Here is a 14317-nt window from a genome sequence, read left to right as displayed (position 1 = left end):
AATGTCCCTTAGAATTTTTTTTGTTTCATTTGATAGAAAAATAAACCAAGCAACCACATTAATTTAGGCAGTTTCCCAATAAAAAGGTAGAAATATTTAGATTACATGTTACAGTGTACCAACATGAAGTAAAAAATCCACAATTACACACTCATAAAAAAATATAAACATCATTCTCAGAATAAGGCGTTTCTGTACAGGATTTACAGACCTCTCACTACACAGTTAAGTTCTCAGTGTGCTACGGAGCTCAGAGGTTCTGCTCGGATGTTCCCCAAGTTGAGTGCAGAATCTGTCTCTTCGTCTCTTTCCCCAATGACTGCTACATTATCTCCTCTCACAATGTACAACCCCAATACCACTTGTTCTACGCCCTGAGAAGAGCTGAACACCGGCTCATGGCTTTCATCCAGAGTCACGTTAATGGTCTGGTCAAAACCTTTCAGGGTTCCCACAATTGTTCTGCCATCATTTGATGTAGTTCTCCAAGGCAGATGTTATGCCGCTGGGCTGGAGGTTTTGGGAATCTAAGAGGAATCAGCAACAAGGAGACAAAACACTGCCCCCATCAAACACTCTTAACACTTATCTTTCCAGCTGCCTAGAAAGCATTTCTTCTCCATTATCCCCATTCCAATAGCCCCATCCACACAGCTTTCCAAAACATTTCCTCCCAGAGGAAAACCCATCCTAGGTACCTTGCCTTGCTTCCCCAGTTGCTTAGGTTTCCCTCTTGTAGGCTCTACTCTGATAAAATGATCAGTCACCGTTAGTGTGAAACAATGGACCAGCTGCTACTCTGGAAATACAGTAGATTCCTTATAAAGTACAGCAAAAAATTATTATTTTATATCCTAAATATAGTTTTATCTTTAAAAAGAGAAGACTCTGTGGCAAATATGAAATCTGTTCTTTGGTAAATAGAACCCTTTACTAATTACTGGACGTGTATGCAAAAAATGGGAAGAGTGGAGAGCATAAAAGCTGAAGGCAAAGTGATGAGAGTTCTATCACGTGGATGTGTAACAAGCCTTCCTGAACTTAAATTTTCTCCTTTGTAATTTAGGAGGGCTTTTGGTTCTGATTTTCTGACTAGTAGCTTCTGCAAGCGGAACCTAACATGGATAGTATAGGAGTTAAGACAATATAACATTCATCCCCAAAATGGAATAAAATAGATGATGAGTAATTTATTTAAAAACCTCCTGCTTGAAGAATTGTTCGTGCTTGTCAGAAAGCAGTCCACCTGCTGAGTCACTCTGGCTGATATGTAACTAAACATTCCAGATGAATAGAGAGCTGTAAAATCAACTGTAAGAAAGAGAACCACCATCGGACACATCCTTCCTCCTTCTTTGATATCTGCTTACATCACCTGCCGATGTATTAAATTAGTAGCATGCCTTGCTAATTTTGGGGGAACATATTAACATTGTATTTTATCCACTTGTAGGAAGTTTAAACCTAAAATCTCAAATTTCTAGGTGCTACTATTTATCTTTGAAATCCTTAACCATGGACATTTTATCTTCTTGTCTAGTAAAAAAGGTTTTCATAACTGAGGTTTTGTTTTGTTTTGTTTTTTCTAAACTAGGTTCTCAGTGTATAGCCAAGGCTGGCCTTGAACCTGCAATTCTTAGCCTTCCTACTACTACAATTGTAGCCATGTGCTACTATGCCTGGCTTTTGCTTTCTCATTTTGAATTGTATGACTTATAATAGGCAATACATATATATTTTTGAAATTACATAATTTCAAAAGCAGATAGTGAATGAGACAGACTTATAAAACAACAAATTTGTTTCTAAGCTAGAGCTATTAAACAGTTGCTGTCATGTAGAATGGAAAGTTCTACTGCCTGTGATTAGCATTGACTCATTCAGTGTAGGCCTTTCTCATTCCATTGTCCTTAATGAATATTTACTCTTTAGTAAAACGGTCTTTGAACACTCCTATGGAACAAGCATTTTGCTTTAGAACTTGAAACAGCTGATAGACTCTGTCCTGGAGGAGTTCACAGTAAAGGGACAGGGTAAATACAAACAGTAAGAAAGTATGGAAAATGAAATTAAAGAATCAAACGAGGGTAAAGTTCATGGCAAGAGGACCTTTACTAGCTAATTGGGGGTAAGAGTGAGGACAGAGAATAAACCTCAATGAGAATATTTACAATAATGAGAAAATAGGTGTTGAGAGTTTTATTAAAGGCTACGAAATTTGATAGATTGGAGAAATGAGTTCAAGAGCTCTGTTGTACAAAACAGTGACTATCCTTAATCATGTATGGCAGACTTGAAAAACAGTAAATTTTAAGGTTCCCACCATAAAACATAAGCATATTTTTAAAAAAGTTAATTAGCTCAGTTTGGCCATTCTACAAATATATACATATTTGAAAGCATACTATACATCACAAATACATGCCATTTTCATAAATTAAATTTCTAATTAAATTTAAAATAAAAAATAGACTGCATTAGTCATTTTTCAGCACCGCGTTATAAGTGAGAAATAGGGAAAGACTTCGTTCAGGCTCAAGCTTTCAGTCCATGGGTACGTATCACCCTTACTCTTTGGCCCATACTCCTGGGTGTGGGAACATGCAGTGGAGCAAAGCAGCTCACATCATAGATGACAAGAGACAGAGCAAGAGAAAGAGCGGAAGGGTTTGAGAACAAGGGATACTCTTCGAAGGTTATGCACAGTGGCCGACTTCTTCAACTAGGCCCTATCTACTAATAGCCCAATCAACTGTGATGCTCTTTTGATTCATTAATCAATCTGTTGATGAAGGTGACATCCTCTCACGGTTGGGATTTGAGAGGGACACTGAGGCAGATTGATCTTTTGGGTAAGAGATTTATTAGAAGAGCTATTAACGCTATTGACAGACAGACGACAATAACATGGCAGGGCCTCACAGAAGTCAGTCTCCAAGCCATCCATAGGCAGATGACATGGCAGGAGCTCTATTGAGAGTTCAGGAACATGCAACACAATGGGAGTCCTTTCTTATAGGTCTCCAATGAAAGGGGAGGTTTCATAGTACTGCTTGCAGTTAGACTGTCTTCATTCTCTGGTGGCTGGGAGGAGAGGGCTCCTGCATTCCAGGGAGGGAATTAGTGGCTCTGAGGATGTAGAGGAAGTGGGGGAGGGCACATTTAGTTAAAGTATACCCACTATATCTTAATCCTCTGATGTCTGGCAGCCTGAACCTTTAAATAAACGTCTTTGAGGAAGTGGGAATTGAATTAGGACATTCGCTTGTCTCTTGGAATCAAGGCACCTGTGGAGTCTGTTAGGGAGAGATGGGGGCTTGCCACTTCCTGTAGAGTGGGTGGGTGTGAGAGAGAGGCTACTGCAGGTAGGTATGGCCTTAGATTAGCCCTTAGCTCAAAACCTACCACCACCTTCATGATTCGGTCATTTCTTAATTGATCCAAAAAGCTGGGAGCGAAATTTTAACCATGGCCCTTTGGACAGGACACTTCATATTCAAAACACAGTAGACATACGCTATTTGTCTAAATTTGATTGACATGTACACAGGGAATCGAAGTCTGGGTTTATTAACTCCAGTATAAGATGTTCAGTATTTAGGATATCAGTCATTCATAACACTTTCATTTATACATTTCTTAGTGGCCCTGTAGCAAGCTAAGGACAGTTAGCTAAATAAAGCATGCGTGTTCCATGAAAAAATTTTATTCTCGAAAGAGAGAGTAGGCAAATTTGGAACTTAGAAATTTTTCTTATGAAGATATGCTCGTGACTGAATTTTAAAAGTCTGTTCTTAAGAGATTGTAAAATTACATACGTCTTTTCCTCATCAATTTCCCAATCAAATTTGTTTCATTTGCACAAAAATCTTATTCATAGCTCATGCTAGTATGTGAATGTCTCTGTAGGGCTGAGTACTATGTAGCCAAAACCTTCTATTCTCAAACTCATTTTGATTGGAATGTAATGTAACTGCTTCAAACAGCTTTTGTGTCTGGCACGATGGTATATGGCCTATGGTCACAGCTATTCCAAAAGCCAAGGCAAGAAGATCATCTGAACCCAGAAGTTAACTAGAGCTTAGGAAAGGCAGAGGGAAAACAATGTCCTGCTAGTTTGGCTAAGAGCTTTCTTAGTTTGTGTGATACTCTAGGTCCCATCTCCAGCAGCAGCAGTATGATAAGAGAGAACAAAAGAAGCGACATCAAGATTAGTATGTGGAAGAAAGCCACTTTCTGGGCAAGACTGGAGCCCCTTGCTTAGCCTGACAACCTCTATGTTTATATGAAACAAAGTTGTAAAATACAAACAGGAAGGGGGCAAGACAACAAAAGGCAGGGTGACCACATGCTTGGGGCTCCTTTCTCAGCTCTCTAGCCCACTTCCCTGCATGGAAAGGCGCTTTGTTTCCTGAATCCCAATGACCAGTTTCTGTTCCACACCTACCTTTCAAGAAAGGACTTTTTCTCCAGCTCCTCCTGGTGGCTACAAGGATTTTCACCTACCCAGTCTTTCCCCTTAAACTCCAATAAAACTCTCCTTGAGTTCCCTTTGAGTCAATTTCTAAATTCTTTTATTAGTAAGGCTAAGAATCTACAAAGGGAACCTAAGTTTCCCTGGTAACAACAACAAAAACAAACCTTAGTGATTGTCCAGGCTGTCTCTGTGCTTTTAATTTCAGCTACTTTGTTAATGTTAGGCAAAGGTGTGCTTGGATCTTCAACTGGGCTTAATATTTTCTGTTTTCTCCTCTGGGATCTTTTGTTCATTTGTTTGTTTTTCTAAACTAAAAAAATTATTTATTTTATGATTGATCATTAAGATCTTCAGGATGAGGGGCTGGAGGTATGGCTTGGCATTTAAGAGCACTGACTGTTCTTCCAGAGGACCTGGGTTTAATTCCCAGCACCCACATGGCAGCTCACAACTGTCTGTAACTTCAGTTCCAGGGGATCTAACACCCTCACAAAGACATTCATGCAGGCAAAACATACAATAAAATGAATATGTGTTTGTTTATTTATTTATATTCCAGTTTTCTTCCCCCTGCCTGTCCCCCCTCCCATAGTTCCTTCCCTTTGCCTCCCACAGGATGATCCTCCACAACCTCCCTCTTCCCTGGGGCATCAAGTCTCTAGAGGATTAAGCACATCTTCTCCCATTGAGGCCAGACCAGGTAGACCTCTGCTATATCTATGCCAGGGGCCTCAGATCAACCCATGTATGCTCCTGGTTGGTGGCTCAGTCTTTGGAAGCTCCCTGGAGTCTGAGTTAGTTGACAATGCTGGTCTTCCTATGGGGTCACTCTCTCCTTCAGCTTCTTCAGTCCTTCCCTTAATTCAATTACAGGGGTTCCCAACTTCAGTGCAATGGTTGGGTGGAAGTATCTGCTTCTGTCTCAGTGAGCTGCTGGTAGGGCCTCTCAGGAGATAGCCGTGCCAGGCTCCCATCTGTAAGCACATCATAGATAGCATCAGTAATAGTGTCAGGCCTTGGTGCACCCCCATGAGATGGACCCCAAGTTGGGCGAGTCATTGGACCACCTTTCCCTCAGTCTCTTCTCCATTTTTGTCCCTGAAGTTCCTTTTGTTTTGTCCCTGAAGACAGGAATAATTCTGAGTCAGAAACTTTGACTGTGGGTTAGTAACCAAGTCCCTCCACTTGAGGCCCTGTCTGTCTACTGGAGGTGGACTCTTCAAGTTCCTTCTCCCTAACATTGAGCATTTTGGCTGAGGTCACCCCGGTTGAGTTCTGAGAGACTCTCACCTCCCGGGTCTCTGAACAAATATAAAAAAATTAAAATCTTCAAATGGACTGGATGCTGAAATAGCTTTATTCTTCGTTCCTTCACAAGCCCCATGTCTGAGTCTGTGTTTCGTTTGCCCAACCCAGGTAGTATTTTGTCTTACCTTGGCACTCAGTAACGTACCTGAGCATGGCTGGGTAGCACATTTGCAGGTTGATTTCTGAAGGTGAAAGGCCTTACAGCCACAGTGGTGCCACGCATTGCATCTGATTGCCATACTTTCCAAACAGTGTCAATGCCCTTTCTTTTTCTTGCCCCTGCTGTCAAGACCAAGATTCTCTACCCTCTTTAAACATGGTTCTTCACTTCCTGTCTCATTGGCACCTTCTTTGTTGGTTACTTTTTGTCCCCTCAGATGGTAAGTTATGGGCCATCCTAGACTTCTGACATTCAACGGTTCACTCCTGTCTGGATTTGAATCACAGCTGTAGTGCCTGCCATGTGGTCAGAAGAAGTAATTTATTTCTCTCAGGTTTAGCTTACTCATTTATAAAATAAAAATGAAAAACTCTAGTATCTTCTATACTGGCTATGACGATGAAGTGAATTTATGTATGTAAGTTGTTTAGAGCAGTGCCCAGCCACTACATTATTTGACTCTATTGTTTGTCTCATGTTCTGTGTGTTGCTGTGGATCAAACAACAAGGCCAAGTGCATAGGCGATGGCCCTACCATTGAGCTACCTCCCTGGCCCCATTGCTATGTTCTTTATTATTTACTCCCTTGAGGATTTCATTTGGTCTCATGGCTTCAGATTCTATCTAAACACACTAAACTTCTAAACTCCAAATTCATCAGTAGTCCGGAGGTCTACCCTAAGCTGCATGTATTCAATGGACTGCTCAGCACCTTCAGTTGATATTCTAACAAGCATTGAAAATTTAATGTGAAAGTTGTCATTTTGTCTGGTTTCTATTTGTTCAGGTACTCTTTCACGCTGTACATAAAATCCACCATGAGACTCTGTTATATCTGCCTTCAGAAGATACCAAGGCTAGGAAGATGGCACAGGGTATAAGGGTGCTCACTGCCAAGCTTGACATCCTGTATTTGATCTCTAGGAACCATATGGTAGAGTGAGAGAACCAGTTAGCATGAAGTTGTCCCCTGACCTAAGCATGTACACTGCCACATATAGGGAAGGGCAGCAAGCACATAAATAAACATATACATATATACATACTTCTAGTTTTGAAAGCTATCCAGGTTCCAACCCTGGTATTTCCTATCCTGGTGTAGTCCAAGCCATCACTTTTTTACCCGGATTGTTACAGTAACCTCCTTCCCATCAGTAGTTTCCCTTCTTAGTATAGCTCTTTAGTATAGAAAACTAAATAAAGATGAAGTCCAGTGTCACTCTGCTTCAATACTCTGTGGGTCAACATGATTGTCATTGTCCTGACCTCATCTCTTACTACCATTTCCCTTTCTCGTTTCACATCAAACACATTTCTGCTTCTGTTGCCCTTCCTGTTCCAACAGCTTGTTTCAAAGCCTTTGCATTCAATGTTTCTTTTGCTTGAAGTAGTCTCCAGGTGGCTGCTTTGCTCCATGTGGGTCACATTTCAGATGTTCCCAGTGAGGTCTGCTACACACTAGATAAATAGCAACGTCTTCCACAGTCTCCTAGTAATCCCTTTTTAGTAACTCCACTACTCTGTTTTTCATTATTCTTCTTCACACCTGGTGTACTGTATAGTATCTTGTCACTGCAAACTAGACTTGTAGGCATTATAAAGATTTAAGTTTTTCCTTATTATTTTTAGATTTCTATTTTTCCTTATTATTTATTCTTTATTATTTTTATTAATTTTAGATTTCTGTTTTTCCTTTTTATTTTTAGATTTATACATGTCTGTTATAGTATCTGACACACAGTACCAAACACATATTTGCTGAATAGATTATGGATGACCTTGACATGAGTACATAGAATAGAGATAATTAGTCAGAGACAAACCAGTTTTGTCGTGTTTGGTTAAGATGATCTCATTTCATAAGAAGATTCTGCATAGGGGTGATTGCTTCTGTCTCCTGTTTCTTCCATCCCGGGGCAGGAGAAGGTAGACAGTGTCGAATAAAGGAAACTATTTGTACTTTCCTGCTTCGTTGCTAAGTTTCATGGGTTACTATAGCTACTATAATTTAATTATACCTTATTTAATTGGTACAGCCAAGAATTAGAAAGCAAAAAGTCCCTTCTGAAGACAGACTAGATGACTCATTACTTGCGCTTTACTATAGCTCCAGAACTTCTACATGTTTCTGGCAAGCTAAAACATTTTGTTCCTAACATATAACAGTTCTAAAGGCTTACAGTGTGAAGTTTCAGCAGTCATGCCAATTCTGTGGTCACAAAACAGATTAGGGGAAGTCAGGTAAATTGTGAATTTTTGATGGAAATTACAAATCAGGTAATAAGCAAATCTACCTAGAACTCGTTAAAATCTATCAGTGGTAGCAGATATAGTACACTGTACAAACTTGTCACAGACGCCCTAACCTTCCCAGGTGAGAGACTCTAGAAGATTGTCAATAGGTTTTGGCTCTCAGGCAGGAAAGGGAGAGCAGGAGCATCCAAGTGGTTCCCTGTAGAGCTTTCTCTGGAGCCGCCCCTGGGAGTAGACATGGTTTCCTTGTTCCAAAGGAATTTTTAGAGGAGTGTTTCAGAGCATGTTTGTGCCTCTAAACTGTTTGAATTAAGTAGATGTAAACAATGTGTAGCTCCTGCTAGGGCTTAACTAAACAAGTGCTTGGAGAAAACTTTTAGGCCTCATGGCCCCTGGGTAACATTTTAAGCAAACACAGGAAAGCCGAGCAGTGTCTTGGCCCTCTAATCTCAGGTCAGAGCATTAGAGAGCTGAGAGCAACAGGGCAACAGCACTGAAATGCATTGCTTTCCCTCCTCTTAGATTACATGTTTGTGACTACACAGAACATCTTGATAAAAGGTACGAATTTGCTTTAATGGAGACACGGAGTATAGTTACAAGGGCTTTAAAACTTCAGTTAGCAGAATGTCTTCTCTGTTTGTGTGGGTCAGGAATCCGGAAGCAATTTCACTGGGTGGCTCTGGTTTATGGCTTCTCTTGAGGTTATAAACCAGGGTGGCAGCTGAGACAGTCATCTGGAGGCATGACATAGACTCAAGGGTGGCAGCTGAGACAGTCACCTGGAGGCATGACATAGACTCATTGGTGGCAGCTGAGACAGTCACCTGGGGGCATGACATAGACTCAAGGGTGGCAGCTGAGACAGTCACCTGGAGGCATGACATAGACTCAAGGGTGGCAGCTGAGACAGTCACCTGGGGGCATGACATGGACTCAAGGGTGGCAGCTGAGACAGTCACCTGGGGCCATGACATAGACTCAAGGGTGGCAGCTGAGACAGTCACCTGGAGGCATGACATAGACTCAAGGGTGGCAGCTGAGACAGTCACCTGGGGGCATGACATAGACTCAAGGGTGGCAGCTGAGACAGTCACCTGGGGGCATGACATGGACTCAAGGGTGGCAGCTGAGACAGTCACCTGGGGGCATGACATGGACTCAAGGGTGGCAGCTGAGACAGTCACCTGGGGGCATGACATAGACTCAAGGGTGGCAGCTGAGACAGTCACCTGGGGGCATGACATAGACTCAAGGGTGGCAGCTGAGACAGTCACCTGGGGGCATGACATGGACTCAAGGGTGGCAGCTGAGACAGTCACCTGGGGGCATGACATGGACTCAAGGGTGGCAGCTGAGACAGTCACCTGGGGGCATGACATGGACTCAAGGGTGGCAGCTGAGACAGTCACCTGGGGGCATGGCATGGACTCAAGGGTGGCAGCTCAAGGGCATGACATGGACTCAAGGGTGGCAGCTGAGACAGTCACCTGGGGGCATGACATGGACTCAAGGGTGGCAGCTGAGACAGTCACCTGGGGGCATGACATGGACTCAAGGGTGGCAGCTGAGACAGTCACCTGGGGGCATGACATGGACTCAAGGGTGGCAGCTGAGACAGTCACCTGGGGGCATGACATAGACTCAAGGGTGGCAGCTGAGACAGTCACCTGGGGGCATGACATGGACTCAAGGGTGGCAGCTGAGACAGTCACCTGGGGGCATGAAATGGACTCAAGGGTGGCAGCTGAGACAGTCACCTGGGGGCATGACATGGACTCAAGGGTGGCAGCTGAGACAGTCACCTGGGGGCATGACATGGACTCAAGGGTGGCAGCTGAGACAGTCACCTGGGGGCATGACATGGACTCAAGGGTGGCAGCTGAGACAGTCACCTGGGGGCATGACATGGACTCAAGGGTGGCAGCTGAGACAGTCACCTGGGGGCATGACATGGACTCAAGGGTGGCGGCTGAGACAGTCACCTGGGGGCATGACATAGACTCAAGGGTGGCAGCTGAGACAGTCACCTGGGGGCATGACATGGACTCAAGGGTGGCAGCTGAGACAGTCACCTGGGGGCATGACATAGACTCAAGGGTGGCAGCTGAGACAGTCACCTGGGGGCATGACATGGACTCAAGGGTGGCAGCTGAGACAGTCACCTGGGGGCATGGCATGGACTCAAGGGTGGCAGCTGAGACAGTCACCTGGGGGCATGACATGGACTCAAGGGTGGCAGCTGAGACAGTCACCTGGGGGCATGACATGGACTCAAGGGTGGCAGCTGAGACAGTCACCTGGGGGCATGACATGGACTCAAGGGTGGCAGCTGAGACAGTCACCTGGGGGCATGACATGGACTCAAGGGTGGCGGCTGAGACAGTCACCTGGGGGCATGACATAGACTCAAGGGTGGCAGCTGAGACAGTCACCTGGGGGCATGACATGGACTCAAGGGTGGCAGCTGAGACAGTCACCTGGGGGCATGACATTGACACAAGGTGGCGGGCTGAGACAGTCACCTGAGGCATGACATAGACTAAGGGTGGCAGCTGGAGACAGTCACCTGGGGGGCATATAGACTCAAGGGTGGCAGCGAGACAGTCACCTGGGGGCATGACATGGACTCAAGGTGGCGGCTGAGACACTCATCTGGAGGCATGATGCATAGACTCAAGGGTGGCAGCTGAGACAGTCACCTGGGGGCATGACATAGACTCAAGGGTGGCAGCTGAGACAGTCACCTGGGGGCATGACATAGACTCAAGGGTGGCGGCTGAGACAGTCACCTGGGGGCATGACATGGACTCAAGGGTGGCGGCTGAGACAGTCACCTGGGGGCATGACATGGACTCAAGGGTGGCGGCTGAGACAGTCACCTGGGGGCATGACATGGACTCAAGGGTGGCGGCTGAGACAGTCACCTGGGGGCATGACATAGACTCAAGGGTGGCAGCTGAGACAGTGACTCAAGGGTGGCAGCTGAGACAGTCACCTGGGGGCATGACATAGACTCAAGGGTGGCGGCTGAGACAGTCACCTGGGGGCATGACATAGTGGCAGCTGGGACAGACACCTGGGGGCATGACATGGACTCAAGGGTGGCAGCTGAGACAGTCACCTGGGGGCATGACATGGACTCAAGGGTGGCAGCAGACCTGGGGCCATGACATAGACTCAAGGCTGGCAGCTGAGACAGTCACCTGAAGGCATGTACTCAAGGGTGGCAGCTGAGACAGTCACCTGGAGGCATGACATAGACTCAAGGGTGGCAGCTGAGACAGTCACCTGGGGCATGACATGGACTCAAGGGAGGCAGCTGCGACAGTGACCTGGGGGCATGACATAGACTCAAGGGTGGCAGCTGAGACAGCCCACCTGGGGGGCAAAGGACATAGACTCAAGGGGTGGCAGCTGAGACAGTCACCTGGGGCATGACATGGACTAAGGGTGGCAGCTGAGACAGTCACCTGGGGGCATGACATAGACTCAAGGGTGGCAGCTGAGACAGACTCACAGCTGAGACAGTCACCTGGGGGCATGACATGGACTCAAGGGTGGCGGCTGAGACAGTCACCTGGGGGCATGACATAGACTCAAGGGTGGCGGCTGAGACAGTCACCTGGGGGCATGACATAGACTCAAGGGTGGCAGCTGAGACAGTCACAGCTGAGACAGTCACCTGGGGGCATGACATAGACTCAAGGGTGGCAGCTGAGACAGTCACCTGGGGGCATGACATAGACTCAAGGGTGGCAGCTGAGACAGTCACCTGGGGGCATGACATAGACTCAAGGGTGGCAGCTGAGACAGTCACCTGGGGGCATGACATAGACTCAAGGGTGGCAGCTGAGACAGTCACCTGGGGGCATGACATAGACTCAAGGGTGGCAGCTGAGACAGTCACCTGGGGGCATGACATGGACTCAAGGGTGGCAGCTGAGACAGTCACCTGGGGGCATGACATGGACTCAAGGGTGGCAGCTGAGACAGTCACCTGGGGGCATGACATGGACTCAAGGGTGGCAGCTGAGACAGTCACCTGGGGGCATGACATGGACTCAAGGGTGGCAGCTGAGACAGTCACCTGGGGGCATGACATAGACTCAAGGGTGGCAGCTGAGACAGTCACCTGGGGGCATGACATAGACTCCATGGTGGCAGCTGAGACAGTCACCTGGGGGCATGACATAGACTCAAGGGTGGCAGCTGAGACAGTTACCTGGCATGACATGGACTCAAGGGTGGCAGCTGAGACAGTCACCTGGGGGCATGACATGGACTCAAGGGTGGCTTTCAAGAAGGCTCCCCTTCATGACATTCACTGCAGTCACCACTTCTCGGGTCATCTGCCTTTTTCTTTTTTTTTGAGTGGCAATAGCTCTCTCGTCCCAACAAAGGATCCAGAGGGGGGGGGAGGGGAGAGAGAGAGAGAGAGAGAGAGAGAGAGAGAGAGAGAGAGAGAGAGAGAGAGAGAGAGAGAGACCAAGGCAGAAACCACAGGCTTTTTCGTGATTTAGTCTCAGAAGCCAGTCACTAAATCTCACCCGTAGTCACGGGAATGGGTAGACTCTGCCTTGAGGAACTATCAGGTATTTGTGACCATATTTGGGGGTTATAGTTGGTAAGTCATCTGGTTTGATTTGTTTTTATATTTTGTACTTGTTAGAAAAAAATTTACCACTAAGTTGTCCCCCAGTCCTGAGGAAAAGTATTATATCTGTGACCTTGGAGCGCTTTACTCCCTCTGAGCAGGTAACCACTGGAATTGTGCAGATAAAATCTAATAGCACGGGCTGGAGAGATGGCTCAGCGGTTAAGAGCACCGACTGCTCTTCCAGAGGTCCTGAGTTCAATTCCCAGCAACCACATGGTGGCTCACAACCATCTGTAATGGGATCTGATGCCCTCTTCTGGTGTGTCTGAAGACAGCTACAGTGTACTTATATATAATAAATGAATAAATCTTTAAAGAAAAAGACTAGTGGTTTTTTTTTAAAAAAAATCTAATAGCAGAGCATTGTCACACTCTACTCTTCTGTCTGTAGCCATGTAAATGAATTACATCTTCTGCTTCCATCCCAAACCCCACCCAACTGTCTACTGTGATTCTTGCAGAAAATCCTTACTGTAATATAGGAAATGGTACACTCCCAAGGACAAGATTGCTTTACATCTGTAGCTGAGCATTTTTGATATAGCACTTTGTCAAAAGGTATAAGTCCAAATAAGCATTCAAACCTCAAATTTCAAAATTCAGTTGCCTTTGTCTTCAGATTCAGTCTCTAGATAGCTTAAAAGGTTACTTTGACCTAAGTTTTCCCTTCAGAATTTGTCCCACCCCCCCAATCAATAGAATGCTTTAAGCTTTATCTCTGACTGTTTAAAGGAATATGGGTACCCCCAAATATACTTTTTTTTTAAAGATTTATTTATTTTATGCATAAGAGTACACTGTAGCTGTTTTCAGACCCACCAGAAGAGAGCATCAGATTCCATTACAGATGGTTGTGAGCCACCATGTGGTTGCTGGGAATTGAACTCAGGACCTCTGGGAGAGCAGTCAGTGCTCTTAACCACTGAGCCATCTCTCCAGCCCCGCCAAATATACTTTTTAAAAGACAGACTCTTTCTGTATTGTATCGATACATTCCTAGACTCAGGTCATACAAACACTGGGACTTCAGCATAACTGACATCTGAGAGGTATTGTCTAGCAGCTGATGGAAACAGATGCAGAGGCCCACAGCCAAACATCAGGGTGAGCTCAAGGGAGTCTTGTGGAAGAATGGGGGGAAGAATTGCAAGAGCCTTAGGTAATAAACTCCACAGGAAGATCTACAGAGCCAACTAACCTGGGCCCATGGGGGACTCACAGAGATTGAACTACCAACCAAAGAGCATACAGGGTCTGGACCTAGCAGATGTGCATCTTGGTCTTTCTATGATCCCCAACAATTGGAGCAAGGACTGTCTCTGACTCTGTTCCCTCTTTATATCTCTTTCTCCTAGCTTCCTTGTCTGGCCTCCGTGGAAGAGGATGCACTTAGTCCTGATACAACTTGATGTGCCAGGGAGGGTTGGTACCTGGGGAGGAATGGGACAAGGGGAGTGGT

This window comes from Rattus rattus, chromosome 7 (assembly GCF_011064425.1).
Source record: "Rattus rattus isolate New Zealand chromosome 7, Rrattus_CSIRO_v1, whole genome shotgun sequence".
Taxonomy (NCBI): Eukaryota; Metazoa; Chordata; class Mammalia; order Rodentia; family Muridae; genus Rattus; species Rattus rattus.
Note: the sequence above shows the minus strand (reverse complement) of the source record.